Here is a 24,722-nt window from a genome sequence, read left to right as displayed (position 1 = left end):
AAGATAAAAACCACCAAAATGTCTATGTAAATAACCATGCTAAGCAGACTATGAAGGTGAACTTCAACCTGGGGAGAAAAAATTTTCACTTGTTTAATAGATAAGCAAAGTGGCATGTTTTGATATTCAGCATGCTTACCCTGAAAACCAGTCTGAAATTACACCTCCTTTTGAAGCAAGGGTAAGTCTAAAAATACCTTGTTAATGTATATCTAGCCAAGAGGCTGGCATGGCTCCAAGGAGAAGTAGCAGTATGTTCTAGAACTGGTAGGTTTAGAAGCATATGTTTGTCAGTGTTTCACATGATACATGATATTTTCTATTCTCTTTCACCCAAAGATTATATACATATATTATATACATAAAAATATATTTATATTTAAAATTTATATATATCTATATTTACATATGTATTTTTTTCTTAAAACTAAAAAAAGCAAGTGAAATTATCCTCAGAATATTTTTCTCATATTTTAATTTTTAGTGTGAAAATACATAGATGTTTTTAAAACTGACTAAAGGACTGCAAATAACAGTAATTATTGAGCTCTGATCTGCTGTCATTGCTACTGGAAAGATAAGGCTTGGATAGGCCAAAAAAAAAAAAATCAAAGGAAATGGCTCTCTATACTTAAATTTGTGTTAAACCCACCAATACCCTTGATTGATCACTTTAAAGCATTAACCTACACAGTCTAGAAGCTGAGTTTTCTCTGGAAAACATGCTCTTTCATTCAATTGTAAAAGTTTAGAGAAATAGGTAAGGTCTTATTCCATATGGACAAACTTTCTAGAATTTATTTTTAAATTAATTCTTTTTGTCTAAGATGCTACCTGATGCTATCATTCTGGATATTCCTTTTGTCGATAATTCTACCAGTGTTTATGAAGTATCTACAAGGTGAAAGGCTTATAGAGATATAAAACAGAATGAGATTACTCCATGCTTTCCAGTAACTTACAGGAACCAATAATATTAATGACAAAAAAAAATAGCCACCACTTATTAAATGCTGACCCTATGTCAAACACTATTCCATGTACTTTAGATCTATTAACTTATTTAATCTATTGATTCTGTTTGAGGTAATTTATCCAACACTGTACTGGAAGCGCACTTTGACATGGGTGGCTAAAGAAGATGAGAATGGTGGAAAACTGGAGTGACAGGATAAAGAGGAAGAACAGAGATTTGGTGGCAGTCGTGGGGCAGCAAGGCATAGAAATAGGAGTGGAGACCCAAACACAATGTCAGCTTCACAAGTTTGCCTTGACCTGTTCTGAGTGTAACAATGAACAAACGTTAGTGACCAAATGCAACCATCCCAAAGTTGTAGCAGTAGCCATCCTGACAAATGCAGTTTTCCCAGGAGGAGAGTGCAGGAGCAGCATTTAAGAGGAAAGTGTGGGAAAGTCTTCTGCAGCTGACCCATATCTTAGCTGAGATTAATTTTCTTCTTGAGTCCAGCACACTGTTCTGAGGTATGAATTATTTGCTATCAGGACCTTTAACCCTTCCTGACCAGATAGTAAGGGGCTTGATCAATCTTCCAAAAAAGTCAAGACCCCTGCCCAGGATAGCCACATAATTTTGGGGGCCCAGTACAGAGTAAAAACATGAGACCTCTTGTTCAAAATTTTTTCAAATATTTAAGATGGCAATAGTAGAACTTTAAACCAAATGTGGGGCCCTGTGCAATTGCACCTGTCATGTGCCCATGAAGCTATCTGTGCCCTTGGCAAGTTACACAATTCACAGAGGTCTTGCGTGTCTCAGCTGTACATGAAGTAAGTTAGGTTCCAAGTGATGAGCCCACCTGTAAATTTGAGTTTGAATGCCAACATCAATACCCTCTGGGAGCTATCTTCTGAGAACAGGCACCACATCAATCCTTGGGATTATTGGCTACAGTAAACCTCTTTTAATTAAGTGCATCACTTTTCTTCCAGCATTCTGACACCCAAGTTATTTGGGAAGGTTTATCACTCTTGGGGACTTGGCTTAATAGCATATTTCTCATGACAGGTAGGAATAGACCAACCCAACAAGCTGGATATAGAGAAGAGTAAGAATTGCTGATGGCTTGAAACCTTCCACTACCTTAAATTTTGCTGATCATTGGGTTCCATTTTCAGAGGCAATACAACTAGCTGCTGTTAGCTGTGAGTTACAGCTCTCCCTTCTTAATTTTGATGGCTGCTTGCCAGATGACCTCTGGAGTAGTAAAAAATTCCTGTTGACTTCAGAGCTAATTTAAAATAAAAGTGTACTTGGATTTTTAATCAGATGAGAAATTGAGGAGAGGGGTGAATGGGATATAAAGAAAGACTGCATATCAAAAATCCTCTTCTAGGGACACATATTGTGCCCAATTTATTTAAAATAGTTACCTTCCTGAATCTTGTTTCCCACTGACTTTGTTTAAATATGTCAGGGTACAAAATTACAAAATTACCCAGTGCCTAATTACAATTCACTGGCTTGAGTTGCATAACGTTTCTAATCGTTTAATCAGTATTCTTCTTGCTTCTCAACTAGATTATGTACTTTTCAAGCATCATGCTTTATAAGAACTTGTTTTCTTTATATAATAGAATGTTAGAATTGAATTACTTTAGAGATCATTTATTTCCATTCCAGCTATAGAATTTGTTTTTCAAAAAAAAAAAAAAAAAAAGCTGCGATAAATGCTGGGTTACCAAGATGAATAGATCCTGGTCCCTCTCACTTCTCAAAGAGCTGGCAATCCATTGAGCAAGAAAGATCAAAATATAGCACAGAAGTATGAGAGGGGCCTGCTCTAGTATGAACTAAGCACTATGGAAACATAAAGGAGAGGCAAATTGAAAATATCATGAATTCTTTTGTAATTACTGAGCTCCTACTATGTGCCTGGCACTTTCCTAAGTGTAGAGGATAATCAGCAGCAAAGATGATATATAAACATATACAAATATATATATATGGGGGGGTCTGGTCCCTCTTAGGGAAGGATAACAGGAGCAAACAAATAGCTCTTTCTGGAAGAATGAAAAGCCTTTGCAGAGGTGGTTATAGTTGAACTGGGTCTTCAAGCTTAAAGAGACTCTCTCTGGGCCAAGAGGGGGCAAGCAGGGACAAAGGAGAGAGAGCCCTCCTTTTTCATCCCACCTCTCAGTGCTGCTGTTTCCCCAATGGTGTTTACAATGATGGTGGGTATGTAAGCTCACTTAGTTCTTACGCACAACTGAGTTCTTAGTTAGCTATGTTTTACTGATTTGTGGTAATTTCTTTCCATGGTATGATTTACTTCAAATATCTCAGGTTTTTTTTCTCCATTATTAGCATATACAATAACTGTATTCCTGCTCAAATTCTTTCTGTTTCATGGGATAATTGTTCATCCTCTTACATTCTTGATGGTGTAATGAATGATCCATTTACAGCCAGAAAGTGTCCTTGGACTTGGCGGGTGAGTGCATGCTGAGCAAGCTGTGGGGTGGCATAAGGGTGGGGAGATTAGGGGTGACTTCTGTGTCCTGGAATAAGTTCTGCTTGTGCAAGGCAAATGGGCCCATTGGTCTCTGCCAGAATCTTTCCTGCTGCCAGAAAGATACTAAATATGTAACTGCAGCAGCATAGATCAAGTAGATGAACTTTTGGGGAAATGAGAGATTTTACATTTGTAATGTCAGCAAAGGAAAATGGGAGCTATAAAGTTCCTACTTGTCATTGGTGTCACATTTCCCGCAGACGTCAGTAATGTGACTGAGTCTATCTCCCAGGGAGATTTGGAGTCTTTCTAGCTATTAGATTTTATATTTTCATGCTAAATTCTTTGAGCTGGCTGATCCAGCAACAATGCCTGTAGGATGGGAGCAGAGAGGAACACAGGGGGATCAATAGCAATACAGTGGTAAAAATGTGTATGTCTAATTTTCTAAAACATTCAGTCAATTGAAGCATTTCAATTATTTATTAGCTACAAAACAGATGTTCTGTTTTGGAGGTGATTGAGTTGAGAAGGCCCGAGCTTTGATTTCATTTACTGAAAATGCACTGGAACTAGAATCAGAAGGTCTTTGTTCAAATCTCAGCTCTATCACAGTTACCTATGTTCACTTAAGCAGCCTAATTACCCCCTTTAGACCTCAATTTCTTGTTTTAAAGCAAATCTAATATTCCCACTAAGTTCTAGATAATGATAAAAGGGTATAGAGGATATAATGATAAAACATTTCATTTGCTTGATATTGCTGTACAAATTCTTTTCTTCCTTCACTGACACAGTCTCTGAAGAGGTTATATGGAATCCACAGGTTCTGCAAGAGGAGGAGATTTTAATTCTGTGCATCAATGGGAAGTGAGTAAGCTAGGTGCTAGGAAATCAGAGATCTATTTATGTCTCTGTGTCACTTTGGATAAGTCATTCTATTATTTATTCATCCATTCATTTGCTAACTCATTTTATAAACCATTAAACATGATTTACATAGGTCATTTTGTCTTTTGATGCCTCAGTTTTCAAATCTATAAAAGGGCAATAATGCCAGTAATTCAGTTATTCCACAAACTTAAGGGGGTGAACTGGCATCATAGAACAATCAAAAGGATGAGCCTGACCCCCCAAAACAATAGCAATACCAATTTCAGAAAAATTGACACTGCCAGTAGGAATCAGAGAGCACTGCAAGACTGGAAGATAAAGAGAGAAGACCAGTTTTCAGGAGAGAGCATGGCTCCCAGGAGTGGCCTATTTGGGGCTCTAGGGATTCTGTGTCAGAGAAGGGGAGGAAAATGTTTGGACACCCTCCTACATGTGATCTATCTACTGAAAGCTGGAGAAAAAAACTCACACGGGGACTAAAGTCTATTATTCAGCTGGAGGGGACCGAGCCTTGGAATAAAAATATCATCAGTTTTCTGCACCCTGACTCTACCCATCCCTAATCTGTTACTTAAAGTGTTTTAAAAAGTATAGAATGGCAAACAAATATGGAAGAAAAGAAAACATTTTATTTTTTCCAGTTAGGGGTTTTGTCCAACTTTCTGATTGCTTTGGTTATCCAGGATCTTTTGTAATTCCATACAAATTTTAGGATTTTTTTTCCTATTTCTATTTTATCTTGATGGGGGTTGCATTAGTCTGTGGATTGCTTTGAGTAGTGCAATCATTTTAACAATATTAATTATTTGGCTCCATGAGCATGGAATACTTTTCCATTTGTTTATAACCTCTTTAATTTCTTTTATCAGTGTTTTGTAGTTTTCCTTGTAGAGGTCTTTTATCACCTCGGTTAAATTTATTGATAGGTATTTTATTTTATTTTGTTTTGGCTTTTTCAGCTAGTTTGTTGTTCCTGCATAAAAATGCTGCTGATTTTTGTATGTCAATTTTGTGTCCTACGACTTTACTAAATTCGTTTACCAGTTCTAAGTGTTTTATTAGTAGAGTCTTCAGGGTTTTCCATGTATAAGATCATGTCATCTGCACGCAGAGACAATTTGACTTTGTGAACAAAAGGAACACAGCTGGAGGCATAATACCTCATACCCAGACTTCAAAATATGCTACAAAGCTATAGTAATCCAAATAGCATGGTACTGGCATAAACACACACACACAGACTAATGGAACAGAATAGAGAACCCCCAAATTAATGATATATCTATAGCCAACTGGTTTTTGACAATGGTACCAAGGACATTCATTGGGGAAAGGACATCTTTAATAAATGGTGCTGGGAAAACTGTATATTCATGCAGAAGAATGAAACAAGACTCCTACCTCTCACCCTATGCAAAAATCAACTCAAAATGGATTAGAGACCTAACTGCAAGACCCAAAAGTATAAAATTACTAGAAGAAAACATAAGGAAAACACTTAAGGATGTTGGTCTGGGGAAAGATTTTATGAATAAGACCTCAAAAGCACAGAAAATGAAAATAAAAATAAACGAATGGGATTAAATAAAACTAAAAAGCTTTTGCACAGCAAACAATCAATCGGGTGAAAAGACAACCTACAGAATGAGAGAAAATATTTGCAAACTATCAATCTGACAGGGGATTAATATTCAGAATATACAAGAAATGCAAACATCTCAACAGCAAAAAAATCTGATTTTAAAATGGGCAAATGATTTGAGCAGACATTTCTCAAAAGAAGAAATACAAATGACCAACAAATATAGGAAAAAATGCTCCACATAACTAATTATTGGGGAAATGCAAATCAAAACCATAATGAGGTATCATCTCACCCCAGTTTGGATGGCTATTATCAAAAAGACAAAAAATAACAAATGCTGGGAAAGATGCAGAGAAAGGAAACTCTTATAAATTGTTGATGGGAATGTAAAACTAGCACAGCCACTGTGGAAAGCAGTATAAAGATTCCTCAAAAAACTGCAAATAGAACTACCCTACTGTATGATCCAGCAATCCCACCACTGGGCATTTATCCAAAGGAAAGGAAATCAGTATATTGAAGAGAAACCTGTTTATTGCAGCACTATTCACAATAGCCAAGATATGGAGTCAACCCAGGTGTCCAACAACAGATAAATAGATTTAAAAAATGTGATATATATACACAATAGAATACTATTCAGCCATAAAAAAGAATGAAATCCTGTCACTTGCAGCAACATGGATGGAACTGGAGGACATTATGTTCAGTGAAATAAGCCAGGAATGGATAATTAAACATTGAATGTTCTCACACATATGTGGAACTAAAAAAAGCTGATGTCACAGAATTAAAAAAGTAGAATGGAGGAAGGATAGGGAAAGGGAGAATTAGGCAGAGATTTGTTAAAGGATACAAAATTACAGCTAGATAGGAGGGATAAGTTATAGTGTTCTATAGCACTAATAGAATGATAATAGTTAACAATAATACAGTTTCAAATAACTAGAAGGAGGATATTGAATGTTCCCAACACAAAGAAATGATAAATTTGGAGATAATTGATATGGCAACTACCCTGCTCTGACCACTATGCATTGTATGTATCAAAACATCGCTATGTACTCAATAAATATATGTAATTATTGTATCAATTAAAAAATAAAATAAAATAGATTTCTCCAACTTACTTACTTACCTTTCCCAAGTCTTTCTCTCTCATTCTCTCTCCCCCATAGACCCTGCCCCCCATCTCCTTCCCTTCTGCTCTCCTTCTCTCTCTTTCTCTCTTTTGCTCTTTCTCTTTTTCCCTCTCTCTCCCTCTCCCTCCCTCCCTCCCCTTATCCTCCCTTCCCCTCTGCCATACATGCACACACACAGAGACTCACCTTCTCTCCTAGCCCCCATATTCATTCTACTAAGGCTGATGGGATGTTTGGCCAAGCAAGAGCTGTTTTCACCCATCTTTGCAATGAAGTTGGAGTGAGGAGGAGGAATCAAATGGTGTGGGTTTTTGCTATGAAGGCGAGAATAGGTTAATGTAATCAACTCAAATCATCTGAAAAAATGACAGTTCTCATTGACCATGGATAATTATGATTGTATCTTATTTCATAGCTCTAATTTACAATGACCCTTAAAACACAGAAGGCTAGTTTTGGATATCCCTGGATCTTCACTGATTCCATTGTCCTTTTAACTCTTGGGATGTCAACCAAAGACTGAGTGTTTCTCTGAGGAGGTCATTTTCCTTTTTCCCCCATTCCAATGTACTGACGCCTTTTGTACTGTCTGAGGATTGTGCAAACCACAATAGTTGGGAGCCCCAGAGGATTGGACTTTTAGAAAAGTGCCAAGAATCTTAGTGCTGATCTGTTCTATGCTCTGATTTCTGAAGTTTCCAGGATAAGAGGAAACTTAACTTGTTTTATCATATTCCTTCTTACTCCTTGGATGAAGTGAGGCAGAAGGCATTCATGTTTTATGTATGATTTCAGGCTGTAAAGGCCCTTATATTTCTAAAGATAAGATTTTCCTATTTTGTCTCTTCCCAATTCTAGTGCTGAAATGTGGTCCTTCTTGTAATTCTTGCCTTTGGTATCCATCAAGGAGCAAACACTCTTGGCAATGGTAGCACTAAACAGAGGCTCTTCATTTGTGCTTCTGTGTGAGAACAAAAGAATTAGATTTGGCCAGCAGGTGAAGGTTAAGTCTTGGCCTTTTCTTTGTAGCTTCCCCAATTTTCTTGTGATTGGAAAACTTATTTTGCAAATTGAGTAAAGTTGTTTCTAGGGAATGAATCTTTGCATGATTCTTTCAGCCCTGTTAATGTGATAGTTATTGCCAGGATTTATCATGTATTTCCTCTTTAAAATTTTAAGTAATCACACAGGTGATGCAAAGTAGGTCCTGGCCACAAATATTGCATAGAAAACAATGCTAATATATGATAACAAAGCACAAGGGAAATCAGATCCAACATTCACTAACAAATCAGAGTTCACCACAGTAACACACATATATATTTTACTTTATGTATGTTCATCATGACAGTTTGGCTTTTAGATTTTTATCATTAAAAGGGTTTCTTGTTTTTCTTCTTTCCTCTATTTTAAGATTTGGATCTTTTCACATTATTCTTCTTCTAAGGCTAATTGATTTATCTGAATTGACAATACTCTAGAACATTTACACTTCTCTTCTTTTTTTTTTTTAATGTGGTAGAAAAGATACAGCTAGCTTTTTACTTTCGTGTGTCATACTATAGAGCCCTGAGGCATAGGAAAAAGAAAAAGTCAGAAGTCTGGGAAAGAGAACAAATCTGCCTAGTAGTTCCATTTTATATATAATATCTGTCTTTTAAAAAACATGTATACAAGAATTCAAATGTATATTTTCTTACCTTAAAAATTTCAGGCAAATTCAGCTAGTTCCTTAATTAAGACAAAAAAGTCTTTTGCTCTTTTGCTTCTGTTTTGTTTTTTTCCATTTGAAATTTATGAATCAAAGAAAAATCTTAAAAAAAAAATCCACCCTAAAATTCATATGGAATTTCAAGGGACTGTGAATTGTCAAAACCATCTTGAAAAAGAGGAACAAAGTTGGATTTCTCATATTTTCTTATTTCAAAACTTACTTACAAAGCTGGAGTAATTAAAACAGTGTGGCACTGGCATAAAGCCAGTGGACCAATAGACCACATAGACCAATGGAATCGAATAGAGAGATCAGAAGTAAACCCATGCAAATATGGTCAAATTGTTTTTGACAAGAGTGCTGAGACCAACAAATGGTGGTGGGAAAACTGGATAGTCATATGCAGGAGAATGAAATTAGATCCTTATCTCCTACAATATACACAAATCAACTCAAAATGGAGTAAAGACTTAAATGTAAGACCTGAAAATTTAAAACTACTAGAAGAAAACACATGGGAAAAGCTCCATGACATTGTCCAGGCAATGATTTTTTTATACATATATAACCCCAAAAACATACGCAAGAAAAGTAAAAATAGATTAGACTACATCAAAATAAAAAACTTCTGTGCATCAAAAGATAAAATCAACACAGAGAAAAGACAACCTGTGCAATGGGAGAAAATATTTGCAAAGCGGATATCTGATAAAAAATTAATATACAGAATATATAAAGAACTCCTACAGCTCCACAACAATAAAACACCCAAATAAAAATTGGGAGAAGGACTTGAATAGATATTTCTCCAAAAAGGATATGCAAATGGCCCACATGCATATAAAAAAATGTTCAACATCACTAATAATTAGGGAAATACAAAGCAAAATCATAATTAAATGTCACCTCAGCCTGCTAGGATGGCTACTATCAAAAAACCAAACCAAACAAAACAAAATAAAAGTCCAGAAAAACCTCAGATATTACCAAGTGTTGGTGAGGATGTGGAAAAATCGGAACCCTTGTGTACTGTTTTTGGTGATTTAAAACAGTGCAGCCACTACAGAAAACAGTATGATGGTTCCTCAAAAAAGTGCAAATAGAATTACCATATGATTCAGCAATTCCACTTTTGGGTATATATCCAACAGAATTGAAAGTAGGGTCTTAAAGAAATATTTGTAGACTCATATTCATAGCATAATTATTCCCAAAAGTCAAGAGATAGAAGCAATCCAAGTGGCCATTGACTAATAAATAGATGAAGAAAATGTATATACATTCTATGAAATATTATTCAGCCTTAAAAAAGAAGGAAATTCTGACCCATGCTACAACGTGTTTGAAACATTCCTAGAGATTGGTTACACAAGAATGTGAATATATAATAGTTCACACTACTGACCTGTACACTTAATTATGGCTAAGATGGTAAATATTATACATGTATTTTATCACAATTAAAAGTAAAAAAAGATGGCTGGGCGTGGTGGAGAGAACCTGTAGTCCCAGCTACTCAGGAGGGGCAGGAGGATCACTTGAGCCCAGGAGTTTGAGGTTGCTGTGAGCTAGGCTGACGCCATGGCACTCTAGCCCCGGCAACAGAGCGAGACTCTGTCTCAGACAAACAAACAAACAAAAAAGGAAAAGGAAAAAAGGAAAAAAGAAATGCTAAAATTACTATATTCTCAAATTTTAAGTTAAAATTTTAAAGTATTTTTTAAATTTAAGTGCCGTTTAGCCACATTTCTATGGTTTCATTCAACCAACATTTACCAACTATGTTATATAAATTAGGCTGTTCCTTGCAATTTATTTTATGTCTTCTTCACAGCAATCCTGGGAGATAGACATACTTAGCTAGATTATTCTCTAAGGAAAAGAAAGGATTCTTGCCCAAGCTCACAGGTCACTTGACAGCAGAGCTTCAGGGGTGGCCAGTAAATCTTGTCTTGCATGCTAACTCTGATGGATCGGCAGGGGCCTCCTGAAGTGCTGCATTGAGAAGTTGAGGCACATCTGCACTCAGCTGCCACCATCCACATCTGCCGAAGTACAGGAAGGGAAGGGCAGTTGCAACTCTCATGCTGGGCATCTGTAATCCTTTATCACTATCGGGGTCTAAAAGTCTTTTCATTATATGTATCAGCTGAATTTTGACAATGCAGCAAGTGTGAAAGGCGGCATTCAAGTCAGCACGGATAGATTAATATGAGTGCTATTTTTCAGAAAGTTTAAAAAAGTGAAATATTCAAATCTATAGGAAAAGGTAGGTCATATATTTACTCTAACAAGTCCCACAATAACTGTGTTCTTGTTGAAAGAGTTGGTTTATTCTTTTATTTCCCTTCTCTAGTGAAATTAAGTCATAGGCATAAGCACAATTTTCTTCAGTTTGTTTTTACACAAATATAAACAGATGGCTCTTTATTCATCTGAAGGCAAAAGTGAGTAAGTGCATATTTCAAGCTAATAGTTCAGCGTAGTTGTTGAATCCAGCAATTCAGGTATCTGTTAAGCGGCCTCTGTAATGTGTTTTCACACATTACTTTAGTTTCTGACTCACATGTTCAAGCTCTAAGTAATATATTTTTTATCACTTGCATGAGGAATTATGTATCTATGAAGTTTGAATAGTTATTTAAAAAAAAGAAAATGAAATACACCTCTGGAAAACGCTGTCTCCAAAAGTGCCATCTGAGAATTTTCCGGCTTTGGAAAACCTGCTTCCTACAGTATTGCAGAATTCGCTGGAACATGTGCATCAAATTATTTCTATGACAGATATTAGATAGATTTGCCTGAAGATTTGAATTTGCAACTACAAATAAAATAAATACTCACTTTAAAAGGTAATGCAATTGGGTAAATCCTGTGCTGACACTTTCTGGTAAAGTATGAAACCAACATCATCAAAGCACCTTGGATTTTATAAAATCAATAAATGTACTAATGTTGAAAGAGATCTCCAATATGTCATTAGCTGAGAAAAGGTTACAGAATAATAATCGTGATATAATAGTTATTTTTTAAAAGTTTCTAAATAGTGTCTTTGTAAATGAGTAGAAAAATATTTAAGAAACACACATACACTGCCCCAGCCCCTCAAATATACCAAAGTTTAAAAACAATATACCAAAGTTACTTCCGGGGAGGTAGTAAAGGCAGAAAAAAAAATAAAGCAAGGATTGAAAATTTTATTACATGTATTTTTGTTGTTTGATTTTTAACACATTTATCAGTTGTGTGATTTCTGAAACCAAAAAGGAAAAAATAAATTTATTTTGGAAATGCTATTTATATTCTGGCATTATAAGTTAAAAATACCCAGTATAAAGAGATAGCATATTTCTGTTGACACTAATTTTTCAAATCTGTGAGTCATCTGGTCTAGAGCAATGTTTTTCAAACTCTGAATCAAAATCTATTAGTGAATTGTTAAGTCAGTATAATGGATTATTTCTGTTTCCTTCATGTCTTCTGACAACTTATTTCTATTGGGTTCTTTGCCATTTTCTTATTGATTGGTGGGAATTAAGAGTTCTGTATACTAGTCCTTCGGTAATTTATATGTTTTCTAAAGTTCTTCTTCCAGTTTGTGGCTTGAATTTTCACTTTCTTTATGAAGTCTTTTAATAATGAGCAGAACTCCTTAATCTTGGTGTAATTAAATATATGTATGTATATTCTCCTTCATGGTATATGTTGTTACTCTTGTCTTTTGGATCCAGTTTACATAATTCTTCCTTATGTCACTGAAAACCACATATTTTCTTATAATGATTTATGATTTTTAATTTTTTCTTTAAGATTTAAGTCTCTAATCCAATTGTGATTTAATTATTTATGGTGTAAGATAAGATATCATTTCATTACTTTCATATGGAAAAGCTATTATCCCCACACTATTTATTGAAAAATACCATGTTTTTTCAATAGATCTTCAATACCAATTCAGTCATAAATAAATTATATCATAATATCTATATGTATGGGTCTGCTTTGAGGTCCTTTATTTTGTTCCATTGTTTGATTTATTTATCCCTATACCAATTACTTTTTCTTTAGGCCTGTAGAGCAGCGTCCCCAACTTGTTTTTCTTCAGGAGAGTTCCTATATTCTTTGATAATTTTTTTCTTCCTTATAAATTAAAAAAAAATGGCTTGTCATTTCAGCAAACCATGCTATCAAAGTGTTTTACTGAAATCTATGGATTGATTTAAAAAAACTAATATCTTTATGATATTTATTTAATTCCTATCCGGTAATATTATATTTTATTCTATTTAAGTTTTCATGATATCTTTGTATCAGAAGATTCTGGTGCGGCATTGCAAATCTTTCAGTTTCTATTTCATACTCCAGTCATTGCTGTGGTGACCCCTTTTGCACAGGTTTCAATTGGCTTGATATTGGTACGCTAACACCTTCCTTGAATACTTCTTGCCTCCTGTCCTTCCGAACATACCAGCACTCATTCATGTGCACCCAGAAAGTATGGGGAAATTAATGTTGGTGGAATCACCTTGGACCAATAAGAACCAAAGGTTACAGGATAAATGCTTCCTTCTTTCATTCTCCAGTGGATAGTATGCACTTCATGGGATACTTTAGAAGTCCATGGAAGGTTCAAGACCCAATCACCCACATCAGTGGCTCACTTAGCAATGCATCTTTGGTCGGACTTCCAGCTATACCATGGTAAAAAGTTTACTATGCCATAGTAAAAAACGTTTACTTCACCAAAAAAGTTTACTATACCATAGTAAAAAGTTAGAGAAAATCCTTCTTCCATAAAACAACCGTAAGACTGGAAAAAGGAAAAAATAACCATTTCTGGGCTCTGAAAATCAACCTCAGGCAAATAGCAAAGTAAGAGTTTGTTAATGATTTACTGCTAAATTTTGGGTAAGAAAACTGAAAGTCTATGCCATTCTTTTCTGGGACTGCTCCTCTCTCTTTCCCCACCCCTTGTCCAGCTTGACAATATAGTATTTTTATCAGATTAGGGCTGGACATGAACACCTGAGGCTTTGCTGCTGGAGGAGACTGACTTGATTGGGAGTTTAACACAAAAAACACACACCTTGTGCCAACGTCAGCAAAATTAGCAAACATTCGTGACAGCATGGATGAACCTAGAGGGTACTATGTGAAGATTAATAAGCCAGGCACAGAAGGACAAATATCCATGATCTCAGTCACATGTGGAATCCAAAAATGTTGATTTCATAGAACTGGAAAGCAGAATGATGGTTACCAAAGGCTGGAGTGATTATCAGAGAGGAGAGGTTGAGGAGATGTTGTTCAAATGGTACATAATTACAGCTAGATAAAAGGAATAAGTTCAAGAGGTCTATTGTATAGTATGGTGACTATAGCTAATGACAATATATTGTACTGGAAAACACAGAGAATGGACGTTAAGTGTTCTTTCCACAAAAATAACTATGTGAGGTAATGCAATCTTTAATTAGCTAGATTTAATCATTTAACAATGTGTATATACTTCAAAACATCACATTGTACTTAACAAATACATATAATTTTATCTGTCAATTTTTTAAAAAAATTAAAAATTAAATAAATAAAAAAGAAATAAGAATATATTACAATACATTGTAATAATCAGGAAGGAATTAAACTGAACATGAATGAATGATTCCATATTCCTATTTTCTGATTTTTCTGTTTATTTTATACATCTGAGAAAGGTTTCTAGTTTCTACAGCAGATAATCATAAAGAAAGATTAATCCAATCTTCCAAGGAAGGGGAGGGCAGCTGTGAAAGCATAAAGGACCCTAAACCAAAGCTAGACGTTTCCTGCCAATCTTTATTCCTGCTCAGGATTAATAAAAAATCACAAGAACTACTGACAACTGAAGTAGGTGTTGTGTAATGGGATGATGTTCTTCTCAATGGATATTAAAGTTAACCCAAGTGTCTATCAATACATTAGTGGATTAATAAAATGTGGTGTATGTATACCATGGAGTACTAGTCATCCACAATAAACAATGGTGAACCAGCATCTCTTGTATTATCCTGGATGGAGCTGGAGCCCATTCTCCTAAGTGAAGTATCATAAAAATGGAAAAGCAAGCACCACATATACTCACCATCAAATTGGTACTAACTGATGAACACTTATGTGGACATATGGTAGTGACATTCATTGGATGTCAGGCAGGTGGAAGGGGGAAGAAGGGATGGGTATATTCAAACATAATGTGTGCTGTGTGTGCTGTCTGGGGCATGGGCACGCTTTATTATTCTGAAATAATAAAAAAAAGAAATAAAACTGTCTCTATTTGCAAAAATAAAAATAAAGTTAATGGAAACAAGACTTGTATTTGTTTTGCATACCACATGCAGGGAGAAAAGGCAACGAGGAAGGAAGTGGTTTTAGCGGTGGTGCCTGTTTATGTGCCAAAGACATTGCTCTTCTTGGAGTAGTCCGGGTGTCTGAGTGTTGAACTGCAAAGCTAAGGTAGGCTTTATGAGTCTTTTATGTATAGTGACACTTTTGTCCATTTTTGCTTAAGATCTAGGCCGGGCGCGGTGGCTCACGCCTGTAATCCTAGCTCTGGGAGGCCGAGGCGGGTGGATCGCTCGAGGTCAGGAGTTCGAGACCAGCCTGAGCAAGAGTGAGACCCCCGTCTCTACCAAAAATAGAAAGAAATTATCTGGCCAACTAAAAATATATATACAAAAAAATTAGCCGGGCATGGTGGCTCATGCCTGTAGTCCCAGCTACTCGGGAGGCTGAGGCAGTAGGATCGCTTAAGCCCAGGAGTCTGAGGTTGCTGTGAGCTAGGCTGACGCCACGGCACTCACTCTAGCCCGGGCAACAAAGTGAGACTCTGTCTCAAAAAAAAAAAAAAAAAAAAAAAAAAAAAGATCTGAATTTTCCTTTCTTTGACATCTTATTAATTCATTCTTCTGGGGAGTCTTTCAAAGAAGAAAACTCACCCTGAGGAAAAAAAAATCAAGTCTAATTGACTAAACTTTCCTATGGCTCAATGCTGAAAAGCCAACCTTTCAAGTTTTTGCCAATTGGCAGTTTTAATGACAGGCTTCCAGGATCAAAGCGAACCCTTCAAACTTCTTTTAACAGTAAATTCATTGGTTGCCACTGACATGCTAAACACTCTCTTAGGCAGAAACAGAAACCTGTTTTAGTTAGTTGAATATTACCAAGTGTTCTAAGTGGAGGACAATTTAGTACGCTCCCTGTTAACCCAGAAACAAAGCATCAGATCCAAAGAGAGATGAGATCACATGAAATTGTTTGGCTATGAAATCTTGAGGAATAAGCACTTCCAAATCTCACAGTTGGTATGGGAATACAATGGTACAGAAGGGTTTGTAATTATTTACTGAAACACCAATAATTAGCAATAAAAAAGGACCTACTGTGGAGATGAAACAAACCTATAATAAATATGTTTACTTCTAAAAGTTACTGTTCCCTTTTGGTTTCAAGACAGATGACTTTGAATGAGAAAAAAGGGTATGGTAGTAGAAAGCAAAAGATCTATTGTCTAGCCCCTAATTTGTCAGTCAAAGAGCTATGACTTTAGCCAAATCACTTATACATATCCCTTCAATGTTGCACAGAGGCAGAGGCCATGCAGGGCTTATCTAGGAGTATGACTTCATTCATTTCAGTATTGACAATTGATTGAAATTCCCAGACATAGTGAAATTAGTTGTAAACATATAGATTTTTATATAGGAGTGACATAAATAATTCATCTCTAATGAAACACACAATCCTAAAATTATGTGGTCTTGTTATGAATTAATTGGTTTTGTATCTAACCAAACAATCTTATCATCCTGTAAGTGCCCTAACTTCTAAAAACTTCTTTACACTGGTTACAACATCTTGCTGGTCCCTTCATTAATTAATAAGTTATATACAAATTTTCACATTCTGCATTTGCATAGAGTTATAATTTTACCTTTTATACTTTAACATCATCTTGGGTGGATTTCATGGCTCTCTGGTCACTGTCAGGTAGAAAAATTCCAGTTCAGTCTAGATCAAAACTGTAATGTCTCATCTATTTTAAATCACCTTCTGTTCCTATGACTACTCATCTCAAAGTCTGGGGAACTTAAAGTAGGGAGAAGGATTGGTCTGTTTTTTATCCCTCCTCCTACTTTTCCCTGAATGTGTTGTTTTATCCTCAGTACTGTTGGAAATTGAGAGACTCTCACCTCACACCATCTACAAAAATTCACTAAAAATGGATCAAAGACCTGAATGTAAGAACTGAAATGATAAAACTCTTGGAAGAAAACATAAGCAAAAACTTCATGACCTTAGATTAGGCTGTAATGTTTTTAGATATGACACCAAAAGCACAAGCAACAAAAAAGAAAGAATGAATTAATTAGACTTTATCAATATAAAAGCTTTTATGCTGCAAATGATACCATCAAGAAAGTAAAAGGTGTGTGTGTGTGTGTGTGTGTGTGTGTGTGTGTGTGTGTGTGTGTGTGCGTGCTGTTGCCCTTATCTTCTCAGCTCTGCATTCAGTGACATGTTGGTAGTTTGAAATTAGCCATGGTAATAAAAATCAGGGTTTTTTTTTTTTTCTAAAGATCCAGTTGCTAAATATTTACTAGAACATCCACAGAGATTATATATATATACACACATTTTATATATTATATATTATTTAATATATATTATATATTTCAATATATATTTCAGTAATATACTATAACCAGTCTCATTCTTATCAAGTGTTCTGACTGGACTGGCTTTCTTCCTGTGCTCTCTTTTCATACTGACATCCTCCTCCAATCTATTCTTAGCACTAGTTTCAAAGTTGTCTTTCTCCACTGTGAGCGTGCTAATGGTATTCCTTTGTTTAATCTCCCTATCTCCGCATCATCTTCAAGATACAGTTCAAATTCTGTCAGGTTATATCAGATCCCTTCCCTTTTCCCAAGTCTTTTCCAGTTATGTTGAAATCCTTGCTGCTGAGAGGGCACCAGGCTCTCCCTTGCTGTTGGGCCTATGTACCTGCTAATCCTTTGCCTGAAATGTTTTTTCCTCCTTCTTTGTATGATTTACCGCACATGCCTGGATTGGGTTGTGATTGTCTGTTATATTCCTTACTGGACAACACAATCAGCTTCTGGATGTCCAGTGTTCTGATTTATGTCTGTATACCCAGCATCTAGCGCCTGTTTGGAATATTATAGGGTCTAAAACATGATTATAGAATGTGTTGAGTTTTGAGAAAAAAATATACATAACCTAAACTTTTGTACCCCCATAATATGCTGAAATAAAAAAAAATAACTTACTGTATTGGGGAGAGGTAACAGAAATGTTTTGAAGTGTTTAAAACTTGTCCAGGTTGAATTGTGTAGCATTTAGTGGAAAGGTACAGAAAAGGCCAATACGGAGTACTTTAGTGGAGAATTGAGAGTAAGAATGGCTATGTAATTTGAATAACGATTTGCGTACTTGTGTTTGAGATGAAATACTAAAGAAAAATGAATTCCAAATAAGATGATAAATCCTTTTTGTCATAAGATTAATAAAAATGCCTAGAGATTTCCCTTTAGATATTATGTTAGTTATGACATCAGATCATTTGAACTTCAAGGATATTTATCCAAAAGACTCTGTCAATTTAATACAATTCAAGACTCTAAGAAATATAAGTACAATAAATTAAAATTCCTCAACAACTACAAAAATGTAATTATGGTTTAACATTAAATAATTTAGAGAGATAAAAATATAGATAATACACTCATTGTTTTATCAAATCAAATATTTTGAGATTTATTCATATTTTTTCTTTTAAAAATACTAAATATTATTATATAAGATGCTAAATGCTAGTGAGTACACAAGACACTAGAACACTGTTTTGCCTTAAAGTTCTTGGCTTAATGGGAGAGAATAGTTCCAATCAGAAAGATTGAAAGATATGGTTATTTGTTAAGGCAATGTACTTTGATGATGATGATGATGATGCTGGTAGGATAATGAAAATGATAAAGGTGACATGCTAACAATAAGGAAGACAATATGTTAACCATGCTCTTTGAATAAATATTTTGTTTCAGGTGATTTGTATATTAAATTCTCATTAAATCTTGTTGATTTTGCAGGGAAAATATTTTTTAGTCCTCTTTGATAGATAATAAATCTGAATTTTTGAGAGATAGACATTTCACACAACTTTCTCTCAATTAGTAAGTAGTAGATTTAGGTTTCTAGCAAAATCTATCCAACTTTAGAACCCAATTTTTCCTAGTGTGTCCTGAAATTTTAATTAGAAGAACCAGATGAGTTTTAGTCCTTGCTCTACTTCCTATTAGGTTTAGGGAACTTGAAGCAGTGAGCAGTTCTTTGAGTCTTAGCTTTCACATCAGTAAAATGGGGATAATAGTATCTGTCTTATATATATCACAGGGCTTTTGCAAAGATTAAATGGGAAGATATGAAAATCTTTTATTCATAAACTATAAAGCCCTTTGGTGAATGATTTTTATTTTAAAACTATACCAGTATATGTTGTCATCATACATAATATAAAAAAATGAAAATGCTACATTTTTCTAAAACTACGTTTTTGAGAAGGTCAAAGTTGCAAGGGCCCATCACAAAAAACAATACAACAAACTATATAAAATGAAGTTATGTTGTATACAGTCTATAAACTGTAAAAAGTAAAGAAAGATTTCTTTTCAGAATTGATTTTGAGAAGTTGGTAATCTAAAATGGGTTTACTAATCTTCTGAGTCCCACTCCAATATTCCTGAATATGCTACTCTTGTGGTAGCTGAAGATATCTTACAAATCAATCAAAACATAAAGCCAAGAGTCTGCAAATCAGCAGAAAGAAAATAAAAAAGACCATCAGAAGGGAATGTTATATACTGATCCATTCTGTCTCCAAATTTATTTCCATGGAAAACACTCTGTCTCCTTTTGACACAGACATTTTTACTCTCCTTGGCTACTTCCTACGATTCTGGCCTTATCGATATTTAGACACAGATAAATCAAAAAGAACTTAAGCATGCAAATGAGTATTTAGCATTATGTCTGCCACGAGTTAAACTGCTTTATAAATACTGGCAGCACTCACCTGAGAATCATTTCTTCTTGAATATGCATTGGTTTGATTTGCAAAATCTATACAACTGCTCACACTTCCAAGACAAAAGGGTATAGATACCATGTGTATGTATGTGTGTGTATGTGTGGGTAAGTGTGTATGAGCACTAAACTATTAATATTAATTCGCTGGACTAATGATGGACAAAACCAGCAGTTAAATGTGCTCTTTCAAACACATTCTACCATTTTAATATTGCATCATTCTTTTAATGTTATTGAATGTTAGTGTTTTTTTTTTTAATGTATGTGGAAAATGCAATTGCCTATGTGCAGTGATTTCAGTGGCTCAGGAAAAGACCATTTTCTGTTCTCAAGCTTTCTCTGTTTGGCTGATGCCTGAAATTTCTATTCCAGGGGAGAAAATAAGGTATCCCATACACAGAGATACAGGTTTTAAAGACCATAACTCTGGCAGCAGCTAAAAAATATCTTATATTCATACACACCAAAATGTAAATATCCATCATTAGGGCTTTCCTGAGGGTGAGAGAAAGCAAGAGTGAGCAGAGGATACTGGAAAAACTCTTAAGAATATGTAACCTTGCCTACAACTGTCAGACTTTTGTCATCTGACAAGGTATGTATGAAGAACATTGACTAAATTTCTTATGCAGCAATAATTCAATCCTCTACTAAAATGGCCCATTGTATTGGATACCTGCTTCCTTATACATAGAGATAGTGAGAGCTGAAATGCAGGCAATGTGTTTCTATTTTAAAAGTCAAGCATCAGCTTTCAGCACTGAATATTTTTTGAAGACTTTTAGAACTTTAAAGATACTACAAAGTGAAACAGCAACATTGGGCACTGATATTTTTAAAGTTTTTTCAAAACATTAAAGATTTTTCACCTTCTTTTGGACTTTATAGTTTCTGATGAGAATTTTACCTTTAATCAGATTTTTTCTTCCCAGTATGTAATGTACGGGTGTTCGCACGTGTGTGTGTGTGTCTTGATGCTTTTAAACTTTGCTCTTAATCTTTCACATTCAACAGTTTGAATATAATATGACTCAGTATGATTTATTTATTTGTTGAGAATTTGTATATAAATGTTTGTCTTTTGTGAAATTTAAGAAATCTTTGGTATTATTTTGTCAAATATTTTCCACCCATTTGCTGTTTCTTCATCTTCTAGGGTACCAATTACACATTTGATGAACTATTTAGTAATAGCTGGTAGGCTTTGAGGTTCTTTTTCACATTTTTCTATTTTTTCCTTTGTTTTACATATTCAATTTTTTTCCTCTTGATCCACATTCAAGTTAACTTACTCTTTTCTCTGTCATTTATCTTAAGATGTTCAGTTCCTACAGGAAATTTTTAATTTCAAGTTTATTTTCCATTTAAGAATTTGATTTATTTCTTTATTATCATTATTATTTTTCTGCCAAGATTTTCTAGTTTTTGCAAGTATACATTTTCTTTTTTTTTTTAATAGGGGAGAGTTGTCATAACCAATTTAAAATTCCTGTCCCATAGTTCCAATATTTGATTCATTTTGAGGTTGACCTCATAATTTTCTTTATTCTAGACTGTGTTTCATTTCTCTGGTTATTTTTAAATTGGGTAATTTTGCGTCATATCCTAGACATTGAGGAAATTAATTTGCAGAGAATACGGATTGTTATTTATTTCAAATGAGTGTTATTTCTTTTATCTACCAGGCAATTATCTTGTTTGACTTTGAACTGAAAACACTTTCTCAGGCAGCAGCTCCAGCCTAAGTCCAGTTTCTCAGTCATTAACTGAACTTCTTTGAATATGTTTCTTATATGAGTGGTGCTATCATTAGTCAGAGATGTGGGTATATAGAATTTGAGGATTTCTTCTGTGTCTCTTTCTTTTCTTTGATCCCTTCACTCTTGTCTGTGACCCTGATTTCTCTAACTGCAGTTTTTCCATTGGTACACTTACCAACTGATATGTTGCACATTATTTGGCTTTAGCTTAAAGCTGGGAAAATGGAATTCACTATACAGAATGCTCCCCTTCAAAACAGTACCTTCAGATTGCTGAGTTTTGCATCATGTGCACATTTATGGTTGTTTTATGATGGTATATTATTCTGGTACAATTTTACTCTATTCATACCAGAAGTGGAAACCAATAGTTATTTTTTAAATTAATTAAAATATTTCTTTTATATTGAAGGAATAGATTAAGTGAATTTATAACATCAAGTTTATCTGCTGGGTAGCACAACATAGCCATCTGAGGTCATAGGAAAATTAGCAAATTTGTAATTATTTCTCTTTCACAAAAATAAAAATCAAGCATCAAATATCTCTTTGGGTTTAACAACACCATTCTGTACTCCACCATGATAAAACTGGCGTATATCTGTATGATACAAAAAAAGTTCATGGTCATTTCCCATGTTATAGCACAGTAGTAGCAAGATTGAATTATTGAAAGAAGATAAACTTATTTGAATTTTGGGCTTAACTGCATTAGCAATATAGATTCTTTCTCTGAAGATAATTTGATTTAAATAAATTCTTTGACTATGGGTGTGAGTTAGAGAGTGTGTGTATGTGCTTATGTATGTGTGTGTGTGTTCTGGCAGAGGGTAAAGAAGAAGTGTTGGATGAGAAAAACCTGAAATAAGGCTTAGCTCTCTTTTTAAAGATGAGTACAATTTAAAGATGCAGAGAGCTTAATACTCAGGAAAAACAAAGGATTATTATCCATAAATCTAATTTTGGATGTATCAGTCAGGGTCTCATCATGAAGCACATAGCACAATAAATAAAGAACACTGAAAAGAATTTAATGCAGTAATTATTTGCAGAAGTATTGGAAGAGGAAGAAGCTGTCACCAAAACTTGGTGAAAGCTCTGATCATAGGAAAGGGCTGCTGTATGGAATCAGTGACTGAAAATGCTGTCCAGGCTATTGAGAGCAGGAACAGTAGCCCGACAGAGAGGGAACAGAGGGGAACTGTAACTCAATCTCTATCTTCTGTTTGTCCTTTCATTGGCTGAAACCAATCAGAGACCAGGGGACGCAGTTGGCTGAGGTCATCCTCCTAAGAGCATGGACAAGGACATACAATGGCTGGAGAGGAATAAAAGGAGAATAGCAATTAGGTCACTTACTTTTACTAAAATGAATATAAATTGGACTTTTTCATACAATAGTTAACCAATATTTGCATGTTAGCAAAGGTAAGACCACTATGGTCGAAATGTAAAGAGTGACAACGCCACACAAAACACAGAAGAAAAAAGTTCTGCCTACGGACGTGACAGAATCATTGGATTATCTTTGTCCTATTTTTATTCTATGCAGAAAAGTCAGTAGGTTTTGGTGGATTAGAAAGTTTTGAGGTCATGGCTGGGCTCTGTCACATACTAAGCACCGTAAGATCTTAGGCACTTACTAAACCTCTCTGAGTCTCAGTTTCTAAGAATCAAATAGTGATAAGGGGTTTGGGAGGATTAGACATGGCACTCCATCCATGTAAATTAAGGTGCATATATTAAATAAAATTCTCAATAAATGTTAAATATTCTTCAAGATGTGAAGTTATTAATGATGTCATGATTTTCCTAACTTCAATCCTGAAGTTATTTTTTAAAATAAACTGGTTCCTGTATCAAAATAGGTCAGTTGGCTTCCTAACAAAAATAGTCTAACTGGGTGTGGAGTTCATGCCAGATGCTGCCTTAGGGGCCAGTGTGGGGAGGCGGGTGGTATTTCCAAACAGTAAGCAGGCTGTTCTCAGGATTCATGATTGTGTATTTTGGAAATGCTTGTGTCTTCCCAATCATAACCCACCTTAAGACTTTTTTTCCCCCAAATTTAGAATGATTAATAGGAATACTAAAAACAACTTCTGTCTGACTGACTTTGAAGTAAGTTAGTTTTCATCCAGGTTCTAAGTGTGGTGAAGTTACTTTTTGAACATGTTTTTAAAATTTTAGAATAATTTAGGGATTTCCTGAATATCCATCACCCAGCTTCTTCTAATGTTAAGCACCTTATACAACTATGCTGCATTTGCTAAAACTAAAAAATTAACACTAGTACACTACTGTTAACTCAACTATGAACTTTATTTGATTTTTTTTTCAGTTTTGTCTTGTAATGTCCCTTTTTTGTTCCAAGAGCCAATCCAATATGGCACTCTGCATTTAGAGCAGAGATATTTTGTTTTTATTTCATATTTTATTCTTTATATTCTGGGGAAATACATATGACTATGAATGTAGAAAACAGAAAATATGACTTAGACTGTATTAGTTTTCTGGCAGATCCTGTAACAAATTGCCACGAAACAAAAGAATTTTTTATCTGGTTATGCCTAGCATATAACATTGGGAGGTCAGCACACATTCTTATAGGTGGTAATCCCAAATTCCTTTTGTCAGGATTAGAAAGCCACTAAAGCCTCAATTCATATTTTAAAGAATTAAACAATGTAAATTATACATTATTATAGACATGAATTTAAGCTGGAAATTGAAACAAAAGCATAAATGTATACAGTTTTATCTATTTTAAAGGGCGTATGCAATACTTGTAGTGGTAAAGAGTCTGCCCTTGCTACAATTTCTGTTTAGCATTTTATAATCCAAACATAATTATTTAATTTAGATAGAATGCTTCAAAATGCTAAAAAACTTCAAATTTAGTGGCCAATGTGATCTAAAAAAATCATTGTAGCTGAAACAAAGAAAAAATAATGAGTGAAACTCTTTTCTATTATGCAAAGGCAATTGCAAACAAACTCATAAACTCTGAAA

This window comes from Lemur catta, chromosome 4 (assembly GCF_020740605.2).
Source record: "Lemur catta isolate mLemCat1 chromosome 4, mLemCat1.pri, whole genome shotgun sequence".
Classification (NCBI taxonomy): Eukaryota; Metazoa; Chordata; class Mammalia; order Primates; family Lemuridae; genus Lemur; species Lemur catta.
Note: the sequence above shows the minus strand (reverse complement) of the source record.